Source organism: Amblyomma maculatum, chromosome 11, assembly GCF_055883805.1.
Source record: "Amblyomma maculatum isolate TAMU_Amacu chromosome 11, ASM5588380v1, whole genome shotgun sequence".
Classification (NCBI taxonomy): domain Eukaryota; kingdom Metazoa; phylum Arthropoda; class Arachnida; order Ixodida; family Ixodidae; genus Amblyomma; species Amblyomma maculatum.
This window is the reverse complement of record NC_139354.1, coordinates 58,815,198-58,823,630: the sequence shown is the minus strand read 5'-3', so window position 1 is coordinate 58,823,630 and position 8,433 is coordinate 58,815,198. Positions and strand designations below refer to the sequence as shown.

At 44.4% G+C, this 8,433-nt stretch overlaps 1 long non-coding RNA gene across 1 annotated transcript; it reads right to left on the bottom strand.

The window, feature by feature from the left end:
• Positions 1–3,997: 3,997 nt before the first annotated feature.
• LOC146173890 (uncharacterized) lies at positions 3,998–7,418 on the bottom strand. The gene is made up of 2 exons (XR_014701862.1): positions 6,586–7,418; positions 3,998–4,322 (listed from the first exon to the last, which is right to left on the bottom strand). It is a non-coding gene; the product is annotated as an uncharacterized LOC146173890 (long non-coding RNA).
• Between the last annotated feature and the right edge of the window lie 1,015 nt (positions 7,419–8,433).

The window sequence follows — 8,433 nt, the reverse complement described above, 5'->3', positions numbered from 1 at the left end:
ACTTCCTGTCACTCGATACTCCAGAACTTGATAGGGCAAGATGCCATGATCTTTGACTTTGTAATGTTCAGTTTAAGCCCAAACTTCTCAGTCTCTTCTTGTACGCGCATCAGAAGTCTCTAGAGTTCCAGTTCACTTTCTGTCATTAAAGTGGTATCATCCGCATATGTAAGGTTGTTGATGTTGATTTTGATGTCGCAATTAACTAATGAGTAATGAAGACGATTTTTGTAATTTACTTGCTATTGCCTTTAGAAAAGGAATAGATTTGAAAAGGTCGAGAGCACCCCCATTACATTAACTTCTGATAAAATTTTTACGTGTATTGTTTTCACAAGTTTTAAAGAAAGCCCGCGAAATGCAAGAATCACGTGACTGATGCATGCGCGCGGCTATATTGTGCTGTTCTGCATCTTTGTTGCAATGAACGGAATTATCTGCGGCAACGGCCCCAAGACCCCATTGCAGCAGCAGGCCGATATGTCTGCGATCGTTTCTTGGTGCTTCTGTCTGTCAGCGCACGCAACGGTGCAAGTCGCTGCTAGCTCGCCGCGCTTGCTGCAACCAGTAGAGAGATTTAGCTTAACGGGATCCACGATCCGCCACCGTGGCTCTCTACCGCGCGTGGGCGGGCGGCCAAGCTGATTGGTCCCGACGCGGCAGATCTGTGTGCCGACATCCAGTATGTGGCGCCATATGTCGGCCTCAAGGGGGTCTGGACATGCGTAGTGGAACGCGCGGTGGCGGATCCCAGTAGCGGATCGCGAATCACGGTAAGCTAAATCTCTCTATTGTCACCATATCAGCCTACCGCTTTGACTGGGCAGTCCAATCACGGCCGCAGCTGATTTCGCTCATTCAAACAACCAATGAGAGGACCACATTTATTGCGTATGAAATCGTTAGTCATGTGATATTTTTGTTTCGCGAGCTTTCCTTACAGAGCTTGGAAAACGATAAACCTGAGGCTTTCTTTACCAAAAATAAATTGTGTGTAGGTTTCGGAAGGTGCTCTACATTTTTGAAAATATTGATTTTTTAAAGACAACACTTAGTAAATTAAAAAAGCAGCCCAATTACTACTTGCACACATGGTATATATCATAACTCAGCTCCTGAGTATCGCATTATTTGCCTGCCAATTTGCTTTACCTTGCTATGACTGGCAGATTTTACGCCATAGGTAGCGTCAGAAGGTTTTTACAAAGCTTTTAAGTTTCTTGTTTGATTACGTGCAAAATGAACTTTGCGGAATAAGAACTTTATCTACGGCTATCGAGGAGGGCAGCCCTGGTGAATATTCGCAAGGACAGGTTGAACGGGACTTACTGTATAGCAAAGTAAACGTTAACAACCGTCCTCGTACTTCAGTCTCTGTACGAACAATTTGGAGGTTGTGTGTTTAAACTAGCCAAAGGCGTGTGGTTGTTTCTTGTACTTACTAATACGCCCACATGATACGCATTTCAAATATTAACCCAGATGTGCAACCGAAGTTGAATTGTCGGTCACTCTCAAACCGAGTGATTCAGTAATCGCAGAGTTATAGGGTACTCTGAGCAGCATCATCTGGCAACAAACCGCGGAAATATTGTCAAAATGAAAAAGAGGGCGTAAAAGCCCACCGTTCCTCTTGCTTCTATGGCGAAATAGATTCATACTACTTATATCAGAATTAATCATCTGTCCGAAACCTCTCACTTGATATTTTTCTGCTTTCTTTTTAAAATCACAACGTTACATTAAGTTGCTAACGTCTTGCTTGGGGTGTGCTCCCCTTTAGGTTTCATTTTGTGATGTTTTTTTTTTTATTGTTAATAGCCGCAAAATCAGCCATGAAGAAAGCCAGGATTTAATGGCGTGGCAACAGATACACTATGTAATTACCGTAGTCATTTTCTGTCTCCAGGAAGTGTACGGTACCTTTAACTTGCGTTCAGAGACACCTCTCTGCAGCAATCACCGTTTAACTCAATAAGAGATAACAAGGAAGGAGAATGCGGTTGCGCGTCCTTACCATTGAGAAAACGGAATTATGCCTCAGAGGCGCAGCTGTCCATTGCTCAGAGTTCACCATCGATGCCCACGGCAGGCTGCGCACATAAGGTCAATGGCCTATTGAGAACGACACAGCGGCAGGCACAAGACTCTCTCCTTGAGTCAATGAACTAAGTCAAATGCTCTCTTTAAGAATAAGTGAAGTGACGCCGTTCGGCGGCATTTAGTAAAGAAAAAGCTGCCAAAACTAAATGAAATCACGAAACAGTCTCTTCTCACGTGTCGTACAGGTATGATCAAAAGCAAACAATAAGGAAAACAAATTTCTGCGAAAGATGAAAAGACCACCGAAATCGACGGTAGGACATTGTTATTTATTGCTTCAGTGTTTTATGGTTTCTTTAAGAATCTGTCGAACATTTGGTGCGGATAAATTTTATTTACAGGTCACCATACTGTCACGTAGCGCTGGCAAGGCCGTTGACACCAAAAGAAGACACAGGCTTGATGGTACTGAAATTACCTCTCTATTGGGCCCGACTTGCACCCGCAAAAGAACTAAGCAACTCGACGGCGGCGAAAGCAACAAGCGTGCTGGTCGATCATCGAACAAAAAATTCCCGTCACACTAGCCAACGCTCAATTTAAAGGCTGCTCAGAACAATCTAGATAACGTCGCAAACTGCTCCTAGCACAACCTGGAACATTGTAGAAACATACGCAAGTGATCAGAATCTCCGAGACAGATCTCGGCTCATCTTTCGTGACAAAGAAAATGATAACGCGTCGTATCGCGACAACCAGCATGAACAAACACGGGATACAGAATTGATACGCGTGCCAGGATCCCAGTGACAAGCCCGCATGCCGGCGGCTGTTAAAAACAACAAACACAGTTTGGAAGGTTTCGCGGAGTTACTCCCCCCAAATAAAACATCGCCTCGATGTTCTAAAATAAACAAAGCCACTTAAACAGAAACATTACCAAGTTTAAACACAACGGATTCTTTAACGCGCGTAATAAGGCTTCAGATGAACAACATGTACGATTTCTGGGCGCGCGCGTCGCCGTTGTGATGCTGTCGTACCGTCGCGATTGACTTCATAGTCCAGTGGTCAGATGCGGCGAGGGATTTTGTATGGCCCAAAGTATCGACGAAGCAGCTTTTCCCTTAGTCCACGGCGTCGAATTGGAGTCCAAACCCACACTTGGTCTCCTGGATTGTACTCTGCGTGGCGTCGTCGTAAATTGTATCGTCGGGTATCGGTGCGCTGTTGGTCTAATACGCTGCCGTGCGTGTCGTCGGGATTCCTCTGCACGCTGCAGGTAGGCGGCGACGTCAAAGTTGTCCTCGTTGGTTACGTGCGGCAGCATCGCGTCGAGCATCGTTGTGAGCTCTCTGTCGCACACAAGCTTGAACGGGGTCGCTCTGGTCATCTCCTGGACGCCGTGTTATGTGCAAAAATCACGTACGGCAAGGGGGCGTTCCAGGTCTTGTGTTCAGCGTCGACGTACATGGCAATCATGTCCGCGATCGTTTTTTTCAGGCGCTCCGTAAGGCCACTGGTCTGGGGATGGTACGCAGTTGTTCGTCGATGGCTTGTATGACTATTCTAGGATGGCTTGCGTCAACTCTGGCGTAAACGTCTTTCCCCTGTCCATGATGAGCACTTCTGGGGCGCCTTGTCGGAAAAAAATTCGTTCGACAAATAATTTCGCAACTTCTGCCGCGGTACCATTTGGTAGTACTCTTGTCGGTGGTAGACATGTTCGTACGGATAGGAAGCAAATTAAAATACACATCACAGCATGATGTATTATTTTAACGAAAGCAACACCAAAACAAATGACATGATACCTCGGCATTCTCGGTAAATAGGTCTGACGTAAAATTATCATGCTAAACAACATAGCATAATTAAACATTAGAATTGTAAAAACATAAGCCTTCTATGCAGCCTCGGGAGGCTTTGTCAGCTCGACTACTTGTTTTCTTAACTTATAAGAAAAATTCGGCTAGCTCCCTAAAAACATCAAGTTCCTGTTTTTATGCCTCAATTCCCAAATGTTTTTCTTCAAATCGCATCAGGAATAGAGCGTGCAAGCTTGATGAACTTCGTAGGCTGTCTGAAGTAGTGGCCTCCTACAGCGCCTGCAATGACAAGTGCTTGCGTGGCAGTGCGGTGAAGGCGTCTTCTTGCAAAACATTATCATAGAGAGTCAAAGGTCCTGAACGCAATGGCGACTTCTGTCTGCAGTCATTCCAGTATCGTTTAGGCTGCTAAAGTAGATTCTTGTGTTGCAGATGGCTGAGGAGCATGACCTAATGAATGAAAAAAGAACGAGGGCTCGTAACATTATTCAGACAGAGAAACCTGACACTCCGTGGTACCACCAGATCGTAGTTGTGGAAAAGCACGGAAAAACGAAAAGGTCTCAAAACTAACAGAAGAATGAACTCGTGTTTAATTTTGTTATTTTCTTATACCACGTTGCTTTGGCATTATGTAGGAGAAAAAAAACGATTGCCGCATGTAGCACCAAAGGAAACAAGGCATTAAAACAACGTGACCTAAAATGAAAACCTTCACTTTGAGGGCTTTGTAGCCCCGGTTCGTCGGAGAGCATAAGCCCTCCAGCGTGCCATACTCTCTGAGGATCTGAGGACAAACGAAGCTCTTGAGCGTATATTTGCGAAACACGGTGTGCGCATCGCGCACGTGCTGTTTAGCAAGCTGAAACAAAAGCTCACTCACGTAAAAGATCGTGTGGAGCGTCCACACTACCCCGGAGGCATCTATAATATACCTTTCAAGGACTGCGATGCTTCGTACATTGGCGAGTCCGGCGGTTTTAGACTAAAATTGAGAGAACACAAGTACGACGTCAACAAATGTCGCGCGCCCTCCAGCGCCCTCGCTGAGCGTGCTGAAAGTTCTAATCACTCCACTGATTGGGACCACGTCGCAATTTTTGGACGCGGAGAAATCAATTTTCGGAACTTTTTCGGGAGCCTTTTTACACACAAACCACTACGAATGTTATTAACAGGGCGAAGGGCAATCTTCGCGAAATCGGTGGGCACTTGCTATGCTTTGAAGCGCACATTTAGGAGGCGGCCATTCCACACATTTTTTCATGGTGATCAAGAGATCCGGATGGGTCTCTAAATGTCATGTGTTAAAGCATCTTTTTTTTTAAAGTACTTAGCGAGTGTGAGTCAGCCATGATCAGAAGCAGTGTTAAATGTGCGATAAGAAGTTGCCAATTCCTTTGTTTTCTAATATTTGCCATCTACGACGGCGTTGGGTTCAGGTATCGTATTTTAACCGTTACATTATTTTTTATTGTAAACTTATAGGATCCACTCATACGCTACTATTCGCAGAGGTAGGAGCGGCATTGCAGTGTCCTTACGAAGCAATTTGACCGTTCTCACATTTGGCGACCGGGATGTAGATAGGCAAACGTGAGGCTGAGCGTATAGCGAATTGCAAAGCCCATATTCTAAGCTGAGACAACCTAGCTTACCTCTGCGCGCAACGACTTGCAACTTTTATCAGAGCTATCAATTCCACTGGTGTCGCACAGAAATAATTTTGAAGATACGGATATGCATTGTGTATTTGGTAAAAAATGCCTACTTGATTTTGTTTATCACCAGACGTTTGACCGCTCAATGCTGGATAGTATATATAACAGTCCAACATAACTTTTTGATAGATTAAGCTTCTTTTTGTCATCTATTTGCTTGCACGCTTTGTTTGGCATTGCATTTTATATATCTACGGCGTACAGTTCACTTAGCTCCCAAAAAGCAGACAGTCCATCCCCTCGAAAACTTTGAGCCCTGCATGCAACTGCATTGCTACCCATCGAAATGAAAATTAACAAACAGAACAGATATGGAAAGTTTAAGAATGAACTTGATAGCAGTGGAAAACATGTCGCGCAGACGCGTATCTAGATTATCCCATGTGTGTCACACAGGTAAAGGGCGCCAATGCTTACTGCTGTGATTTTGTGTCAGAGTAGGCTTTTTTTTTTTGAAGATTGTGGTATGATCTGGTACTGTATACATATTTCATGCACACACGTATTCTCAACAATGCCAAATGTGAAATGAACGGTGCAAATATTCATTCTTTACGCACGATTTTTTAGTTCTGTGCTTTTCCCATAACAGGAATCTAGAGTGAGCATGCTTTACAAAATACGCTTCATCCTACACCCTCGATCGTTTTCGCATGGGATAGTAGGCCACACAGCTCAACCCTAAAGGCATGAGGTGTGTGCGCTACTGATTTGTTCCGTAGAATATTGGTGCGAGAGGATATGTTCTCGCATAAACATTCAATTTACCAACTTTCCCCACATAATGCTCGTTGTGGCGTTTTATGTATATTTTAGTAATAGGGTAGTGATAGTTCCACCATATTCCATAAAACATGCAACTTCAGCACACAGAAGTGACTCTCCTGCAATTCAAAACCGAGCTGTATGAATCCGCTAAAGAAATAGCCGAGAATCAGGCATGTCATTTAACTGGGCCAAACTCGGAGATCGGCAGGAGTAAAAGCACTTACCGGAAGAAAGTAATGAACCAGATGATTGCCGCTGGTATCTTCGCTTCGCAGTCAGGCTGCTGGTCTTGATGAGAGGGCGTACTCCTTAGGCTCATCTCTGGTGTTGCCATAGGCTAAGCTGATCGGAAGTTTTGGTGCCCGCTCGCGTTCGGCATTAAACACGTCGTCTAAGTTTTCATAAATCCCGTTGAGAAGACAGAAGTCACTGCATATCCCCGTGGCTTTCAGAATGGCACTGAAGTATTCCTCCGTCATGAATCCCGTGACTCGAAAAGCAAGAAGAGGCAGTCCAGACCACAGCGCAATGCACACAACGTCATGCTCCACTAAATTAGGATTGGGGCCCATGATGAGAAAACACGCGTAGAAAGCACCGAACAATTTGTTCCACGTCACTGCCACACTGCATTGCGCATACTTCAGCACAGCTGCAATATTATAGAACAGCGTAGGGCAGTCAATGTTTAGTGCTGCACGTGAGTTGAGTTGATAGATCCGCCATGGGTGTAGGATGTTGCGCGGCATCAGCCACAGATACAACCGAGAGAGGCAAAGTAGACGCTCATCCGTCGTTTTAGCCTTACGAAGGAAGTTTAGTATGGGGCTCCAACCAGTGCCGGCAGGAACTATTTCCAATCTTGCACTTGGCGGTTGAAGAAGGGCTGGGTAAAGGTGTAGCAAATTCGAGTCTACCACTTTCAGGTGCGCTCGTAGCGTCGACAGGTCGTTATGTGTCATGATGGCAGTGCGGTCGGAGACGACTGAAAATTTCCAAGGAACGGGTGACGAGGCTACGCAGCCGTTATGTATCACAGTATGCGCATGCGAAGATATTTGATTGCAGATATAAGTTGCCTTGGAATTCCAAGAGCCGATAACGAAGGAATTGTGGAAACGATAAGCCCGCCGTACCATTGAATAGAGCTGTTACTTCTGAAAGCTTGTGCTTATGTTGTCACGCATAAATATGATGGTCACAATGTAGAGCGTCAGTAGTGGTCTAAAAATATCAACAGCTCTAGATAAGGATACAGAAGTGCAAAGTGCGTCGGTTGATGTTGCAAGTAATTCAAGAACCAAATGTACGAACACCGACGTCAATGAAAATTCATGTCATGACCAACAAAAAACTGGAATAAAAAGTACCTATCTTAGCCCAAAATAATTTTGAGAGATCGAACACGTACTCTATCAATGATTTCTTGTTACCCATTAGTTTATAAAATGTGTCCTCGTGCAGTATGACTGCGCATCGAAGCCCTTTGACAATTTTCTTTTTAAATTAAAGTACCGTATCTGCAAGAGCTGCAAAAAATGGTTTATTCCAGCCGCTGCGCGTCCGTTCTATCATTTCTTCAGATCGCGCGCGCTAAACGCTGAAGTGAATGATACCGAGTCAAGCGATAACCAGAATATTGCCGAAGCGTTCAACGAGTACTTTGCCTCGGTATTTCTGCGCGGTAGTGATGACAATAATCCAGAATTTTCAGGTTCTGGCTGTGAACTTCCGGACCTTCTTGTTTCTGAAGAAGGTATTATTTCGTCCCTACTAAGCATAGATATAAAGAAATCTGCTGGTCCTGATGACATACCAAATAATTTTCTTTTTAGGTACGCACAGTGGTGCGCAAAATATCTGTTTATAATATTTAATGAAAGTTTAAGGCAAGGTGTCCTTCCTAATTATTGGAAAGCAGCAAAGGTAATCCCCATTTATAAGTCCGGAGATAAACTCAGTGTTACAAATTACAGACCCGTCTCTCTCCTGTGCACCGCTAGTAAGGTGATGGAGCACTTTATTTCTAAGCACATGATTAGCTTTTTAGAACATAACAGTTTCTTTTCCGA